Source organism: Pseudophryne corroboree, chromosome 1, assembly GCF_028390025.1.
Source record: "Pseudophryne corroboree isolate aPseCor3 chromosome 1, aPseCor3.hap2, whole genome shotgun sequence".
Classification (NCBI taxonomy): domain Eukaryota; kingdom Metazoa; phylum Chordata; class Amphibia; order Anura; family Myobatrachidae; genus Pseudophryne; species Pseudophryne corroboree.
Window position 1 is genome coordinate 376,334,651 of NC_086444.1, and position 17,999 is coordinate 376,352,649.

At 48.7% G+C, this 17,999-nt stretch overlaps 1 protein-coding gene across 3 annotated transcripts in view; it reads left to right on the forward strand.

Annotated features, from left to right (window-relative positions):
- The window catches only part of MSI1 (musashi RNA binding protein 1), a 335,031-nt gene that overhangs the window by 95,625 nt on the left and 221,407 nt on the right, over nucleotides 1-17,999 (forward strand). The gene's annotated exons all lie outside the window — the stretch shown is intronic.

The window sequence follows — 17,999 nt, forward strand, 5'->3', positions numbered from 1 at the left end:
TCAGTTCCAGGCTCTGCCATTTGGACTGGCTATGGCTCCTCGGATCTTCACCAAGGTCATGGCCATAATGACGGCCTATGTCCGTCGCCAGGGAGTCAGGATCCTGCCGTATCTGGACGACTTGCTGATTCTGGCAAACTCCCATAATGTCCTCCTCAGTCATCTACAACTGACGGTAAGCTTACTACAAGCTCATGGGTGGCTCATCAATTGGAAGAAATCCTTGCTGGTCCCAGCTCAAAGCATGGTGCACCTGGGGGCCCTCCTGGACACACACACTCAACGACTGTTTCTGTCTCCAGAAAAAGTCCTGAGACTTCAAGACAGGATAAGATGCTTCCTTTGTCGCCCCAGAGTGTCGATACACTTGACGATGCAAGTTCTTGGCCTGATGGTGTCAGCATTTGACATGGTAGAGTACGCTCAATTTCATTCTCGCCCTCTGCAGAAGTTAATCCTTTCCAAGTGGGATGGTCTTCCTCATCGGATGAGATCTCACATGATAACTTTGACTCCGGAGGTTCGTCTTTCGCTTACCTGGTGGCTACAGGACCAGCAATTGAGCAGGGGCCGTCCCTTCTGGATCCCCGACCGGGTCCTGCTGCCAACGGATGCCAGTCTGAGGGGATGGGGTGCGGTGTTGGAGCAACACTCTTTTCAGGGTCACTGGACCAAGGAGGAGTCACTCCTCCCAATAAACATTCTGGAGTTGCGGGCGGTGTTCAATGCATTGACTCTCGGCCTGCCTTTGGTACAGAAAAGGCCGGTTCAAGTACGGTCAGACAATGCCACTACGAAGGCATGCATAAACCATCAAGGCGGCACTCGAAGCCGTATGGCTATGATGGAAGTGTCAAAAATCCTTCATTAGGCAGAACGCCATCTGCCGGCAATATCGGCAGTGTTCATTCTGGGCGTCCTAAACTGGGAAGCGGACTTCCTCCGTCGCCAGGATGTGCACGCCGGAGAGTGGAGTCTTCATCCAGAAGTCTTTCAACTCCTAGTGGACAAGTGGGGCCTGCCAGACGTAGACCTGATGGCGTCTCGACATAATCACAAGGTTCCGGTCTTCGGATCAAGGACCAGGGGTCCTCAAGCAGTGTTCGTGGACGCGCTAGCAATTCCATGGAATTTTCAGCTGCCCTACGTGCTCCCACCAGTGTCACTCCTGCCCAGGGTCCTGCGGAAGTTCAAACAAGAAGGAGGATTTCTACTTTTAGTCGCTCCAGTGTGGCCCAGATGGCATTGGTTCTCAGACCTGCAGGGTCTATTGACAGAGCGTCCACTTCTACTTCCTCAGCGCCCAGACATCCTCATACAGGGCCCTTGTCTTTATCCAGACCTGGCCAGGCTGGCTTTCATGGCGTGGCTCTTGAGCATCATTCCTGAGAGCCAAAGGATTCTCTGAGGCGGTCATCCAAACTATGTGAAAAGCCCACAAACCGGCATCTGCTCGGATTTATTACAGGGTCTGGAATTTTTACTTCACCTGGTGTGCTGATAAGAATTATGATGCATACAGATTCAGAACTTTCAGAATTCTGGCTTTTCTGCAAAGAGGCCTGGACTTAGGCCTTCGTCTGGCCTTCCCCAAGGTTCACATTTCTGCCTTGTCGGTATGGTTTCAGAGAAAATGTGCGTCTATACCTGACGTTCATACATTCACTCAGGTTCTTACGTATTCAGCCTCCCTATGTCCCTCCTGTGGCTCCATGGGATTTGTCTGTTGTTCTGAATGCCCTGCAAGAGTCTCAATTTGAACCTCTTGAGATGGTAGACCTTAAATGGCTCAGGTTATTTACCTAAGGTGGTGTCATCTTTTCACCTTAACCAAGAGATTGTGGTTCCGGCCTTTATCTCTTCTGATTTATTCTCCAAAGAGCGACCTTTGGATGTGGTACGGGCTCTTCATATATATGTGGTGAGGAATGCCTCTACCAGGAGGTCAGATTCCCTTTTAGTTTTGTTTGGTTTTCACAAACGTGGCTGGCCTGTGAATAAGCAAACCTTGGCCAGATGGATTAGAATGGTGATTGCACAAGCTTATGCACAAGCTCCTGCTGCTATTAATGCCCATTCTACTCGGTCTGTTGGACCTTCTTGGGCGGTCCACCGTGGCGCATCCGCAGAACAATTTTGCAAGGCAGCTATGTGGTTCTCTGTGAACACGTTTATTAGGTTCTATTCCTTTTATACTTCCGCCTCCCAGGGTGCTTCCTTTGGATGCCGGGTTCTCATACCCGCTAAGGCGCGTCCCCTCCCTTGAGGAATTGCTTTAGGACATCCTCGATATTTCCCTGTGGAAACCAATGTAACCTGCTGCAGAAAAGCAGTTATGTTAGACTTACCATTGTTAACTCTTTTTTTCTCAGAGGTACATTGGGTTCCACAGGGCGCCCACAGGTCCCTCCTTTCGTATGGGCTCAGTGGGCACTTGCCCAAGGGCCCCAGAAGTATAAGGGCCCTATGATGATATCTATTTCCAGGAACTTGAGATATCTTCAGTCAAGCAAGCTGCCCTCCTACCAGAAAATGATGAATATTAAGCCTACTCCACTATCCACCCCTCCCTTACATAATAAACACCCCCTACCACCCTGGAAGTCATGTACCAGGGCACCTTCATTCAGCCTAATGCCCCTTCTACAGTTTAGTGTTCTCCCTCCCGCCCCATCTGTGCAGTAAAGGAGTAATTAGTAGAAATTACTGCTCCAAGTCCTACATGCTGAGTGGAAGATAGAACACCCCATCAAAGCTGCCACTGATAGCAGTGCCGTTTCTTGCGGCGGGCGAGCCGTGCAACCGCATGGGGCGCCCGCCGCGGCACTTTACGGGTCCCAGATTCCCCCTCCTCCCTTTTCCCGAGTACTCCTGCTCGGGGGGCGGAGTTTCGCGGTATAACGCGGTTGCGTCGTGACGTCACGACGCAACAGCGTCAACCCGCGAAACTCCGCCCCCCCCGAGCAGGAGTACTCCGGAAAAGGGAGGAGGGGAGCCAAGCTGTTAAAGGGAGGCGCCGGCGGCCAGCGCGCGGAGCGGGAAGATCTTCCTCCCTTCCTCCCCCCCCCCCCCCCCTTTCCTGCTGCAATGTGTAAAATTGGGACACGTGCCTGCCGCAATGTGTAAAATGGGGACTCTTGCCTGCTGCAATGTGTAAAATGGGGACACTTTCCTGCCGCAATGTGTAAAATGGGGGTACGTGCCTGCCGCAATGTGTAAAATGGGGACACTTTTCTGCTGCAATGTGTAAAATGGGGACACTTTTCTGCCGCAATGTGTAAAATGGGGACATGTGCCTGCCGCAATGTGTAAAATGGGGGCATGTGCCTGCCGTACTGTGTAAAATGGGGGCACTTGCCTGCCGTGCTGTGTAAAATGGGGACACTTGCCTGTTGTACTGTGTAAAATGGGGGCACGTGCCTGTCGCAATGTGTAAAATGGGGACATGTGCCTGCCGCAATGTGTAAAATGGGGGCACGTGCCTGCCGTGCTGTGTAAAATGGGGACATTTGCCTGCCGTGCTGTGTAAAATGGGGACTCTTGCCTGTCGCAATGTGTAAAATGGGGACAATGTGTAAAATGGGGGTACGTGCCTGCCGCAATGTACAAAATGGGGACACTTTTCTGCTGCAATGTGTAAAATGGGGACATTTGCCTGCCGTGCTGTGTAAAATGGGGACACTTGCCTGCCGTGCTGTGTAAAATTGGGACACTTGCCTGCCGTGCTGTGTAAAATGGGGTCGCGTGCCTGCTGTAATGTGTAAAATGAGGACTTTTTTTTTTTTTATCCTGTGGTGGCTGTGATGATGTGATTAGATGAGACCACGCCCACCTTAACAAAGCCACGCCCATTTTAACGAGGCCACATCCCCTTGTCGGGAGCGCGCACCTTCGGCACGCGCATGCTTTCCCTCTTTATATCTATGGGGGGGGGGGGCGCATTTTTTGTTTATGTGAATGGGGGGGGGGGGGGGCGCATATTTAAATCTCGCACTGGGAGCCAAATTGGCTAGAAACGGCCCTGACTGATAGCAATCCCTACCCCTACTGCTGGAAGATGGATAGGGGCCCCAGTGCATTGCTGTGCCCAGGGGACTACACTGCTGTTAAGACGGCCCTGGACGCCCACCCTGATGCACTTAGCTTCTGTCAGTTTTTATGGCATTAGCCGCTGATCCCTTCTCCTGTCGTGAGAATGTGGTTCTATGTGACTAACATCTATCTTCTCTCTTACCTGCTCCTGCATTGGACTGGTTAACGAAACTGAGCTCACAGTGCCTGGAGGCGGGGTTATAGAGGAGGCCCCAATGCATCCTGGGACAGGCTAAAGCTTTAGCCTGTTGATGCCTCTGGATCAAGATCCACTCTACACCCTGATGTTTCCCTGTGGAACCCAATGTACCTGCAGAAAGAGAGTTAACAATGGTAAGTCTACCATAACTCTCTTTTTTATATATGTTTTAATGATTATGGGCCTAATTCAGTAAGGATTGCATTTGCAAAGCTGCTTAGTAAGTCAAATGCAGGAGGAGGTACGTAGCACCTCCTTCCTGCATTTCGATGCAACCGTAGTTTCGGATGAATATCGTGATCATCGGATGCAATATTCATCTGTGACGGCAGGCCGCTTAAGCCTGAGCTTAACAGCGTCTTGCAACGCAGTCGTTGGCCTTGCCACCCCTGTAAAACGGGGGCGATACTCCCCGTTTCTGGCAACCCCATCCCTCCCCTCGAACGCCTCTGCCTGTCAGTCAGGCAGAGGTGTTCACATCCCTGTTCCTGCACATGCACATTTTCCCGACCATCGCAGGTAGACATCGGTCTTTGCTGCTCATATCCCCCAACAAACCTAATTGAGATGGTGATTTTTTTTTAAGGAGCAAAACTTTATGCTTTATGAAACATTCTCACCATACTACTGTATGGGGAAGGGTTATGTACACTAATCAGGGGTACCGCTGGAGAAATATGAGATTTCTCCAAGGTAACCCATTCTGTGAATGGGAGCAAGCAGTGAAAAGCCCTGTTATTACTGATAAAGAACTTTTCACTGTTGCATGAACAGACACCAGTGAAATCTTGATTTTTAATCTCAGTCATAGCAGTTGTATTTGCATTAATGGCCATGATTTATACCACTTTAGACAGAAAAGTCTGAAAGTCCCGGCAATTACCCGGCATTTCAATGCCTTACTTCCCCTTTCACACAGACAAGCAAATTACCGGGTCGAGAATTTCAACCCGATAATTTCTAGATCAACACGGGTATTTTGTCTTTGTGAAAGGGCCGACCCGGGTCGAAATTCCTGTGTCTCCGACCCTGGTAAATTCCAGGGTCGAAGTCCCAGGAATTTCAACCCAGGTCGACCCTTTCACACAGAAAAATTACCCGTGTTTCATGAAATTACCAGGTGGAACTATCTGAAAGGGGTATTAGAGGCATTTGACAGATCAGACGAAGCTTGTGGTCATTATATCATCATATTGTAACTTTTAACTGTTAAGGGGAATTCAGTTAGGAACAATATCCTCGCCCTAACAAGTAAGTAAGCGCAGATATATGCTGCACTTACCGTACCGCCATACCGATTGTTTTTTGTTAGCTGCCCCATAGAACTGCAAGCAAAAATGCGCAAATTCGGTGCGAGTCCAAGCTGCGAGGGAGGCAAGTTCCGATGACACTGATAGCATTTACAAAACGTCATTGAATTTCCCCCCTAGAGTATTAGGATGCTACCGAATTTGATGACACATTATCATTTCCATCATACATTCACAGGCATTTAATTTAAAATTGCAGCAGGAAGCTAAGGAAATGCATTTAGATATTATAATTATAAAAAACTATAAACAGATTCTTTCTGGAAAAATTGTCCAGCATGACAAGTAGGTGTACATTTTGTGAGTCCGAGCAAATGTGCTGTATTGATAATGCAGAGGTGCCCCTAGTGGACAAATAATACATTTACCATGCAATAACTTTTTGACAAATCATATTCCACGCTCAGGGAGTATCCCTATTTAATTAATCAAGAATGTTATTATGGGACATAATTTTGAATCCATTATGGAATAAAATAATTTTAACTCCAGTTTTTCTTTACACCCCTTACACCCCTTTCATAAGGTGACAAAAAAAGTGGACATTATAATCGTGTGCATTAATGAAGAATACATGAAATTATAAAAACAGAAAAAAAAATCACAACAGCCAGTGTCTGAGGATTTTCTTAAAATCTTAATATTTAATTTGTAAATTTTGTTGCATTTGACTAGGGTCACAATGACCCTAGTTCCTGTATGTTCCCAGGTTTGGTGAAGATAGAATAAAACAGCATACAATCTGATAATCAGATTTCACTGTAGCACAGAATGTTTCAGTAGATGGGAGCACGGGTGTAGTAGGCTGTGACCACTCTCCACTTAGGTTAGTGAGGACTGAACTGCAGGTGACATGTACAGTCATATGAGGGAATGAGGAAAGACGGAAGCCAAGGATGGAGAGATAGTGGTAAGAGTAGTGAAGTGATATTCCTGTTAAAGTTATTTATCTTAGATTTATGTTACAGTATCTCAATATGATACGGACATAGCAACAGCAGTCTAAGCAGTGAACAATGTAGTGGCATTTGCACTCTTCTCATCTGTTTTGTCATAAACCACTAATCACGCATCTGTCTCCTACCTTAACTCTCCCTAGCGGAGTGGTGTGTTCCATTAGCCACATACATTTTCTCAGTGCTCTTAGCATCACTGAGGTCACAGAAACTCCCATAGGGGGACGTCTGTGCGGTGCTAGGGCCAGTGTGCAGTAAGGAATCTGTGGAAGGGGGTAATCCCTGTGCTTGGGTTAATCTGTGGAAAGTGCGGGTCGCTGTGCTGTGGTAATATTTGGATCTTTGTGCCTCTGTTTCCGCTAGGAGGCCCTGGTTCAGATTTTGCATCAAGGTTTCCTGGTTCATCATCTTTACCTGGGACCAAAGGGCCCTGTATATTTGTATAGGCTGCCCTTGTTATATTCTGTGCTGAATTAGTGCTGATTTGGTTCATCATGCTGCAGGGATTTTCTACAGGAATGCAATTTTGAAAGCATTACATTATGTGTTATTAACAGTAAGTTGGGGACCATGGCTTCATTAGTTTTCATTCATCTTAAGCCTGTCTCCAAGTGAAATTCTGCATTCTTCGACCAATGCTACAGCATCTGGAGAATTTATTAGTGAGTGCAAATTGTTGCACTAAATGGATAGATTCACACCAGAGATGACAGTGAGCATGAATCTAAATTGGGAGTAAAGCAAGAAAGAGCAAGTAACTGTGCAAGGGATGCAATGTTGCATGCAGGGTAAATACTGGCTGCTTTTGCATGTAGCCCACAAATGTTGGACGGCTTTATTTTTACACAGTACTTTAGATTTCAGTTTGGACACTTCCCTGTCACATCTAAATCTCTCTGCACATTTTAAATCTGCCCCTCCTGCTTACCCCCCAGTGGGATCGTAGCAACGGGGATTCCAAATGACCCGCCTTAGGCTACTTTCTCCACGCTTTTGAATACGCTGGTAACTAGATTAACGCCCCCTATGGGACCTCCCGTGCCGGTACAACCGCTTATGGTCCCCGCGGTTAACCCGCCTTTGGCAGATCAACTGTCTGCTCTGTTACAGCAATTGAACCAATCACTGACTACTCAGAAGTCTAACTCTCGCCCGCCTAAGACCAAGGGGTCCTCTAAGCGGGCCATTACTTCCTCACAATCCACCTACGTCCCAGACACCTCGTCTGATTAGGATGGCGTTTATACTGACCCCACAGATTCTAATCCTGACGCTTCTGATGGAGAATCTGTTTCACAGGTGGATGTTCCTGACTTGTTGGAGGCTATTGCTCATTCTTCAGATTACTGATGACCCGGAGTCTGATGCTGCCCCTAAGAAACCGGACAGATTTAAACATCAGAAAGTGGTTAAGTTTTACCTCATTCTGATCATTTTAGTTGACATACGTCAGGAGTCCTGGGAAAATGCAGGAAAGAAATTCACGCCTCACAAGAAGATGCTGGCTCGCTATCCCCTCGCTGCGGAGCTAAGTAAGAATTGGGAAACACCCCCGCCAGTGGATTCGCAGGTGGCGTGGCTAGTGGTATCCTCAGCTCTGCCAGTAACTATCGTCACGTCTTTGAAAGAACCGATGGATAAGCGTGTGGAGGGTTGTTTAATGGCGATTTACACCTTAGCAGGTGCTGTGCATCGGCCCACCATTGCAGCGACATGGGCTGCAGAGGCTATTGAAGCATGGGCTCAGGAGTTGGAAGCTGAGATGTCTTCCAACGCTTCTGATCATGATAGACAATGCTTATCGTATATTGTCCAGCTTCTCATTACATTAAAGAGGTGGCTTCTGATGCCGGTATCCTGGCGGCCAAGGCTTCTACTACGTCCATACTGGCTCGCCGGATTCTATGGTTGCGGTCCTAGTCCATGGATCTGGACTCTAAGAAAACCCTGGAGGTACTCCCTTTTAAGGGAGACATCCTTTTCGGAGAAGACCTCAATAAGATTGTGGCTGACTTAGCTTTTGTTAAAACAGCTTGTCTACCTAATACTGCTCCTTCGGTACCGAAAGCTAAGAGTACTTCCTTTCGCTCCTTTTGTCCTTCAGGGAAAGCAAAGAGTCAGGCGTACCCGAAACAGGCTCGCACTTCCAAACCCAATAAGTTCAAACCCAAACGGGCCTGGGCTGCCTGTCAGCCTGCTTCCAAGACTGATAAGCCTGCCACATGACGGGGCGGCCCTCCCTCTGGGGGATCCCAGAGTGGGGGGCTGACTTCTAGGGTATACCCAGGAATGGTTGAAGACCACTTCTGATGCCTGTGTACGGGAAGTCGTCACTCGAGGTTACGCCGTATCCTTAAAAAATCGTCCCCCTCATCGATTTTGCCTGACAGACGTCACTTCGGATCAGGTGAAGGCAAAAACTCTTCATTTGGTGGTACAGTCCCTCCTGGATACAGGAGTGGTAGTATAGGTGCCTCTGGCTCAGAGAGGCAAGGGATACTATTCACCGCTGTTTCCAGTCCCGAAACCAAATGGGTCATCCCGGCCCATTCTCAACCTCAAGTCCTTAAATTTGTGAAGGTCTCCAAGTTTCGTATGGAAACTCTTCGCTCTATTGTTCTGGCATTGGAACCTGGGGATTATATGGTCTCCCTGGACATACAGGATGCTTACCTGCATATTCCCATTGCAATGTCTCATCAGCAATACCTGAGGTTTGCGGTTGGCAACCTCCATTACCAATTTCGGGTGTTACCTTTTGGTTTGACCACGGCTCCGCGAGTCTTCACCAAGGTCATGGCGGTAATGGCGTCTGTGCTCCGCCGTCAAGGGGTCAGGATCCTACCGTACCTGGACGACTTGTTGATCCTGGCAAATTCCCCAGAAATTCTCCTACGCCATCTGGATCTGACTATCCAGTTTTTGCAAGCCCACAGGTGGCTCATCAACTAAAGGAAATCTTCCCTGGTCCCTGCTCAGAGCATGGTGCACCTGGGGGCGTTGTTGGACACTCACAACCAGTGGTTGTTCTTGTCTCAGGAGAAAGTCCTGAAGCTTCAGGACAGGATTCGAGGCTTCCTATCTCGTCTGCAAGTGTCGATACACTCAGCAATGCAAGTGCTAGGTCTCATGGTGTCGTCTTTCGACATGGTGGAGTATGCTGAATTCCATTCCCGCCCTCTGCAGAAGCTGATTCTTGCCAAGTGGGATGGCCTACCTCACCGGATCAGGTCTCAAATGATCTCATTGTCTCCGGAGGTCCGTCTGTCACTGAGCTGATGGCTTCAGGACCAACGATTGAGTAGGGGTCATCCCTTATGGATCTTCAACTGGGTCCTTCTGCCGACAGACGTCAGTCTGAGAGGTTGGGGCGCGGTGTTGGAGCAACACTCCCTTCAGGGTCGGTGGTCTCTCCTCCCGATAAACATTCTGGAATTGCGGGTGGTTTTCAACTCATTGAACTTGGCCCAGCATTTAATACAGAACAGACCTGTTCAAGTACAGTTGGACAACGCCACCACGGTGGCATACATCAATCATCAAGGCGGCACTCAAAGTCGCATGGCAATGAGGGAAGTATCTCGGATTCTTCAGTGGGCGGAAAGCCATCTGCCAGCCATATCGGCAGTATTAATTCCGGGGGTCCTAAACTGGGAAGCGGACATTCTCAGTCGTCAGGACATACACGCCGGAGAGTGGAGCCTCCATCCAGAAGTGTTTCAACTCCTCGTAGACAGATGGGACCTTCCAGATGTGGACATGATGTCGTCTCGACACAATCACAAGGTTCCGGTCTTTGGAGCAAGGACAAGGGATCCTCTAGCAGCATTCGTGGACGCACTGGCAATTCCATGGAACTTTCAGCTGCCATACGTGTTCCCTCCAATGTCACTCCTGCCCAGAGTAATAAGGAAGTTCAAGCAAGAAGGAGGAATCCTACTTCTGATCGCTCCCGCGTGGCCCAGAAGGCATTGGTACTCAGACCTTCAGGGTCTCTCAATAGAGCGTCCCCTTCTACTTCCACAGTGCCCAGATCTCCTCGTTCAGGGCCCCTGTGTATATCAGGGTTTAGCCTGGTTGGCCTTGACGGCGTGGCTCTTGAACCTTCCGTCTTGAGGGCCAAAGGTTTTTCTGAGGCAGTCATTCAAACTATGTTGAAGGCCCGGAAACCGGCTTCTGCTCGGATTTAGCATAGGGTTTGGAATTCTTACTTTGCTTGGTGCGCATCTAACAATCATGATGCTTACAAGTTTAGTACCGCCAAATTTTTGGCCTTTCTACAACAGGGCCTGGACTTGGGCCTTCGTCTGGCCTCCATCAAGGTTCATATTTCTGCCTTGTCGGTTTGGTTCCAGAGGAAAATTGCGACGTTACCTGATGTACATACGTTCACTCAGGGTGTGTTGCGGATTCAACCTCCCTATGTCCCGCCTGTGGCCCCTTGGGACTTGTCGGTGGTTTTGGAGGCCTTGCAAGGGTCTCCGTTTGAGCCTCTTGAATCTGCAAACCTTAAGTGGCTTTCTCTTAAGGTGTTGTTTCTGCTGGCTATTGCCTCTGCTAGACGGGTGTCTGATTTGGGTGCCATATCTTGTAGGTCACCATATCTGATTTTTCACCGTGATCGGGCGGTTCTTAGAACATGTCCCGGGTATTTACCTAAGGTGGTGTCTTCTTTCCACCTTAATCAGGAGATTGTGGTTCCGGCCTTTGCCTCTCCTGAATTGACTTCCAAAGAGCAGTCTTTGGATGTGGTACGGGCTCTCCGTATCTACGTGAAGAGAACTGCCTCCATCAGAAAGTCGGATTCTCTCTTTGTTCTGTTTGGTTTTCACAAACTGGCCTGCTCACAAGCAGACCCTAGCCCAGTGATTTTCAACCTTTTTTTACTCGCGGCACACCGAACAATATTTTAAAATTGACAAGGCACACCATCAGTTCCCCATAGAAAAAAAACTAAAAACACACATTGGCCATCACAGTAAAAAAAAGAATCTATACATACATTGGTCTACACAGGAAAAACAATCACATTGCTCCCCACATAAATCATATTGCTCCCCACATAAATCATGTTGCTCAAACATAAATCTATCACATTTCTACCCACATAAATCCTGTTGCTCCACACATGAATTATTCACATTGTTCCCCCCATAAATCCATAAATCCTATTGCTCCCCACAGGAGAAATAACATAACAAATATTAGCCCCTACCGACTAGCTGTTCTCCTCCCTGTCCCTCAGTGACGGGGATTGTTCATAGTGGAGTGCTGAGAATACTGAGCAGCTGTTGGTCGGGCAGGTGTGGATGTGGGTGGGAAAGGAAAGTTGTGGATGCAAGCGGGAACTGGAAGATGTGTATACAGGCGGGTGGGCTGGCTGGGTGGTGAGACGCTGCGGCCGTGACCTATGATATCACACTGCCACGTCATCAAAGCATAGGTCATGGCCAGAACATGACTGATCCTCTAAGAAGAGCCCGGGCCAACAATTCACTCTGAAGGTACAGGAAGCTGCTCTGGCTCCGCGGCACACCTTGCAACTGGTCGCGGCACACTAGTGTGCCACGGCACACTGGTTGAAAAAGCCTGCCCTAGCCAGATGGATTATAACGGTGATTGCACATGCTTATGTACAGGCTGGCCTTCCAGCTACTGCTACCATAAAGGCCCATTCTACTTGGTCAGTTGGACTTTCTTGGGCGGCCAGCCGTGGTGCGACCCTTGAACAATTGTGCAAGGCGGCTACATGGTCCTCAGTGAACACGTTCATAAGGTTTTATGCCTTTGATATTTCCGCCTCCCAGGTTGCTTACTTTAGACGCTGGGTTCTTGTGCCCGCTACAGTGCGTCCCCTCCCATAAGGAACTGCTTTAGGACATCTCCAATGTCATTCCCTGTGGAGCCCAGTGTACCCGCAGCAGAAAACGAGATTTATGGTAAGAACTTACCGTTGTCAAATCTCTTTCTGCGAGGTACACTGGTCTCCACAGGGCGCCCACCCTGACGCACTTGGCTTCTTTGGGTTGGTGTGGCATTAGCCGCTGACACTTTCTCCTGTCGTGAGAATGTGGTGTATGTGGTTACTAACAGTTGTCATCTCTTTTACCTGCTACTGCATTGGACTGGTTAACAAAAACTGAGCTCCTGTGCACGGAGGTGGGGTTATAGAGGAGGCGGCGCTATGCGTCCTGGGAACAGTCAAAGCCTTGAGCCTGTTGGTGCCTCGGATCAAGATCCTACTCTACACCCCAATGTCATTCCCTGTGGAGCCCAGGGTACCTCGCAGAAAGAGATTTAACAACGGTAAGTTCTTACCATAAATCTTGTTATTTTCAGGCAAGCCGGATGGCACCAGCCTGCCTGCTTCGTGGGACATAGTGGGGGAACGGCCCAACCTCTTGAAGGGTTAATGGTCCCGTTCCCCACTGACAGTACACTGAGCTCCTGAGGGACCTATTCGCAAACCCATCGCGGCGAGCGTACAGTCCCGCAGCATGCTGCCTCCCCTAACAGAGCCAGAAGAATGAAGAGTGGTGAGTACTGAGCCGGCATCCCAGCTAGCGGGGCACCGGCCATTATGGCGGCATGAGGGTACGGAGACGCACGACTTCTAAACGGGGCGGAATGCGTCTCCGGACACAGTACACAACTGCGTCCCCGTACACTGTACACAGTACCCATACTGGCACAACAGCCTTAAAACGTTTTTCTCCATTTTAAGAACCAGATTCCTCAGCCAGTATAAAAAAAGCGGGAAGACCGCGCACCATTGAAGGGGAAGGGCTTCACTATGAGAGAATCCAGCAGCTCACAAGCGCCATTTTCCCTCTGCAGTGGACACATACGCTGACAGGACATGGACGCGCAGCTCCTCCAGTGTGACTCCAAATTTCCTCAGCTGTACCAGGGGGTCATAGCAGGGAAGGAGTGATTACTAGTGTATAGACGCAATACTTAAAACAGACTGTGGGTGAGTTTATGAACAGAGACTCAGTCCCCAAGACAGCGTCTCAGTCCCCTCCTATTTGTCCGCAAAAAACGTACTCTGGCCCATACAGTATCCTGCAGTTTGACTCTGACGCTGACAGTCAGACATGGAGGAGGGGGAGGCGGACTCAGGAGGGGGGGATACAGCTCTGTCACAGGGAATAGAGGCTCTTATAGAGGCTATCAGAGATATTCTGCATATTCCTGATAAGGTGTCAGAGGAGTGTGAGGAATCTTATTTTAATGTAAAAAAGAAGTCCTCCTGCGTCAAAGGAATTGAATACCCTGTTTGAAGAACCATAGGTTAATCCTGATAAGAAATTTCAGATCCCTAAATGGTTGCTCTCATCTTTTCCTTTTCCTCTGGAGGATAGGAAAAAATGGGAAAATCCACCGAAAGTGGACGCATCAGTCTCTAGGCTGTCACATAAACTTGTATTGCCTATTCCTGGTGTAGCCTCCCTGAAAGACACAGCTGATCGTAAAATTGGGACTACACCCAAATCATTGTACACAGCTGCTGGGGTGGCCCAAAGACCCACTATAGCATGTGCGTGGATCACTAAAGCCATTGCAAAATGGTCAGGTAACCTAATTGAGGGGTTAGATTCTTTATCTAGGGGGGATGTTGTCTTACTCCTGCAGCATGTACAGGACTCTGCGAACTTTATGGTGGAAGCCATAAAGGAAATAGGCGTGCTTAACGCACGGACCACCGCTATGGCAGTGATGGCACGCAGAGGCTTGTGGCTACGCCAGTGTACTGCTGGCGCAGATTCCAGGAAAGGCGTGGACGGCCTACCATTCACATGAGAGGCCTTGTTCGGAGATGAATTAGACAAATGGATCTCCAAAGCTACTGCGGGTAAGTCTACGTATCTTCCTTCCGCAGCTGCCCCAACCAAGAAGACTTATTCAGCTTCTAAGTTACAGTCCTTTCGGGCGGCCAAGTTCAAGGGCAAATCCAGAGGTGCTTCTACGTCCTCCAGCACTGCAAGAGGTAAACCACGCAAACCAGCAACAGCAGGTGCTCAGGAACAGAGCTCAGATCTGCTTCCTCAAAGAATTCAGCATGACGGTGGACCGCAATGCCTGGAAGGCTGTCAGGGGGGAGCTCATCTACAATTCTTCGGTCAAATCTGGTCAAATTCGTGCCAGGAACCCATGGTCATAAATCTTGTTTCCCAGGGCTACAGACTGGAGTTCCAAGAGCTCCCACCTCACAGATTCTTCAAATCAGGCTTGCCAGTTTCACAAGAGGCAAGTATAACTTTACACGTCATCGTTCCAGTTCCACCTCATCAGCTAAACAAGGGGTACTATGTTTGTTGTACCGAAACCGGACGGTTCGGTAAGACCAATTTTGATCCTCAAGTCGTTGAACCCGTACTTGCGAGTGTTCAAATTCAAGATGGAGTCTCTGAGAGCGGTGATCTCAGGTCTGGAGGAGGGGGGATTCCTAGTGTCTCTGGATATCAAGGATGCGTACCTTCACATTCCGATCTGGCCGCCTCATCAGGCTTATCTACGGTTTGCACTCCAGGACTGTCACTACCAGTTCCAGGCCCTGCCGTAGGGCCTCTCCACGGCACCAAGAGTGTTCACCAAGGTGATGGCAGAGATGATGTTTCTACTCCGCAAACAGGGAGTGAACATAATTCCGTACCTGGACGATCTCCTGATAAAAGCACCATCCAGGGAAGGTTGCTGGACAGCATTGCTCTCTCAACCAAACTTCTCCAGGATCATGGGTGGATGCTGAATCTTCCGAAATCTCTCCTAGAGCCAACACGGAGGCTCCCATTCCTGGGAATGACACTGGATACGGAGACGCAGAAGGTGTTCCTCCCATTGGAAAAGGCATTAGTAATCCAGTCGATGGTTTGGGATGTCCTGAAGCCAACCCAGATATCTGTGCATCTATGCATTCTCCTTCTTGGGAAAATGGTGGCCTCTTACGAGGCTCTTCAACACGGAAGGTTTCACGCAAGACCTTTCCAGCTCGATCTGTTGGACAAATGGTCCGGATCGCATCTTCACATGCACCAGAGGATCCGTCTGTCGCCAAAAGCCAAGATCTCCCTTCTGTAGTGGCTACAGACTTCTCACCTCATCGAGGGTTGGAGATTTGGAATTCAGAACTGGATTCTGCTAACCACAGACGTAAGCCTCAGAGGTTGGGGAGCAGTCACTCAGGGGGTGCAGTTTCAAGGAAGATGTCAAGTCAGGAAGTCGTCCTTCCAATCAACATTCCGGAACTCGGGGCCATATACAACGCCCTTCTGCAGGCCTCACATCTTCTTCAAGATCAGGGCATTCAGGTCCGGTCGGACAATGTGACGGCAGTGACGTACATAAACCGACAGGGCAGAACGAAAAGCAGAGCAGCAATGTCAGAGGTGTCAAGAATTCTCCTCTGGGCAGAGAGAAATGCTGTGGCGTTGTCAGCGGTCTTCATTCCGGGAGTAGACAACTGAGAAGCAGACTTTTTCAGCAGACACGACCTGCACCCAGGGGAGTGGGGACTTCACCCGGAAGTGTCCAGGTGCTTGACAAGTCGTTGGGGTTATCCACAGATCGACATGATGGCCTCTCATCTCAACAAGAAGCTCAATTGGTATTGTTCCATGTTGAGAGACCCACAGGCGGTGGCGGTAGACGCCCTGACGGCTCAATGAGTCCATCAGATGGTGTACGTGTTTCCTCCACTTCCTCAGATCCCAAGAATTCTAAAGAGAATAAAAAGGAAAAGGTTCAAGCAATTCTAATTGCTCCGGACTGGCCAAGAAGGGCCTGGTATGTGGACCTTCTGGAGATGCTCCTCGAAGATCCGTGGCCTCTACCTCTTCGAACTACAGGAGTGGATGAGCGCCAGTTGGCTGCGACTGAACCCGGATAAAACAGCGGTCCTTATGATACGACCGCAACATCAAAGGACAAGACTGCAGCATAGCCAACCAACTGGACTTACACTCGGGGATTCAGAATTACAGACCAGTGATCGTGTGCGGAATCTTGGCGTTGTCCTGGATGGTGGCTTGACACTTAAACATCAGATATTAGCCACAATTAAATCCTCATTCTTTCACCTGAGGAACATAGCCAGAATCAAGCACTTAATTCCCTCAGATGATATGCCAAAAGTCATACATGCATTTGTATCATCTCGTTTAGACTACTGTAATGCCCTCTACCTTGGTCTACCAGCAAAAGAATTGTAGCGCTTACAGCTGGTGCAAAACACAGCTGCCAGGCTATTAACCAACCAGCCCCGTTCTAGCCACATAACACCCATCCTCTACTCCCTTCACTGGCTGCCTGTACGATGGCGAATTATCTTCAAGATTGGCTTACTGAGTTTCAAAGCATTACATGACCAAAGCCCAAGGTACCTGAAACAGCTTCTGACCCCATACTGCCCCACTCGATTACTGCGATCTGTAGATGAAGGACTTTTAGCAGTACCTAGAATCTACCGTAATTCATCTGGGGGTCGAGCTTTTAGTCATGCGGCTCCGACTCTATGGAACTCACTTCCCCGCACAGTGCGAGAGGCCCCAACTATAGAATCCTTCAAAAGTAGACTCAAGACTTTTCTGTTTACTCAAGCATTTCCATAATGTCCCTTTTAGTATCTTCATGCTTCTGTATTTTATGAAAATCTACTTCATTATTTTCTGTACTATGGTGGTCATTCCGAGTTGTTCGCTATTTTTTTCGTTCGCACAAGGTATGAGCAAAATTGCCAACATGTTGCAAAATTGCGAATATCCGCCCCCAACGTATTTTTGCCAATTCGTTCGCAGTATTACACAATGTGGGCGTACGCCAAATGACATCGCAGCAATGCGAAGGCATCGCATTAACACAAACGTGAACGTAAAAATACTAAGTTTTAGTAGATTTACACATTGGGGGTCATTCCGAGTTGTTCGCTCGTTATTTTTTTCTCGCAACGGAGCGATTAGTCGCTAATGCGCATGCGCAATGTCCGCAGTGCGACTGCGCCAAGTAAATTTGCTATGCAGTTAGGTTTTTTACTCACGGCATTACGAGGTTTTTTCTTCGTTCTGGTGATCGTAATGTGATTGACAGGAAGTGGGTGTTTCTGGGCGGAAACTGGCCGTTTTATGGGTGTGTGCGAAAAAACGCTACCGTTTCTGGGAAAAACGCGGGAGTGGCTGGAGAAACGGAGGAGTGTCTGGGCGAACGCTGGGTGTGTTTGTGACGTCAAACCAGGAACGAAACTGACTGAACTGATCGCAGATGCCGAGTAAGTCTGGAGCTACTCAGAAACTGCTAAGAAGTGTCTATTCGCAATTCTGCTAATCTTTCGTTCGCAATTTTGATAAGCTAAGATTCACTCCCAGTAGGCGGCGGCTTAGCGTGTGCAAAGCTGCTAAAAGCAGCTTGCGAGCGAACAACTCGGAATGACCCCCATTCTTCTTAAAA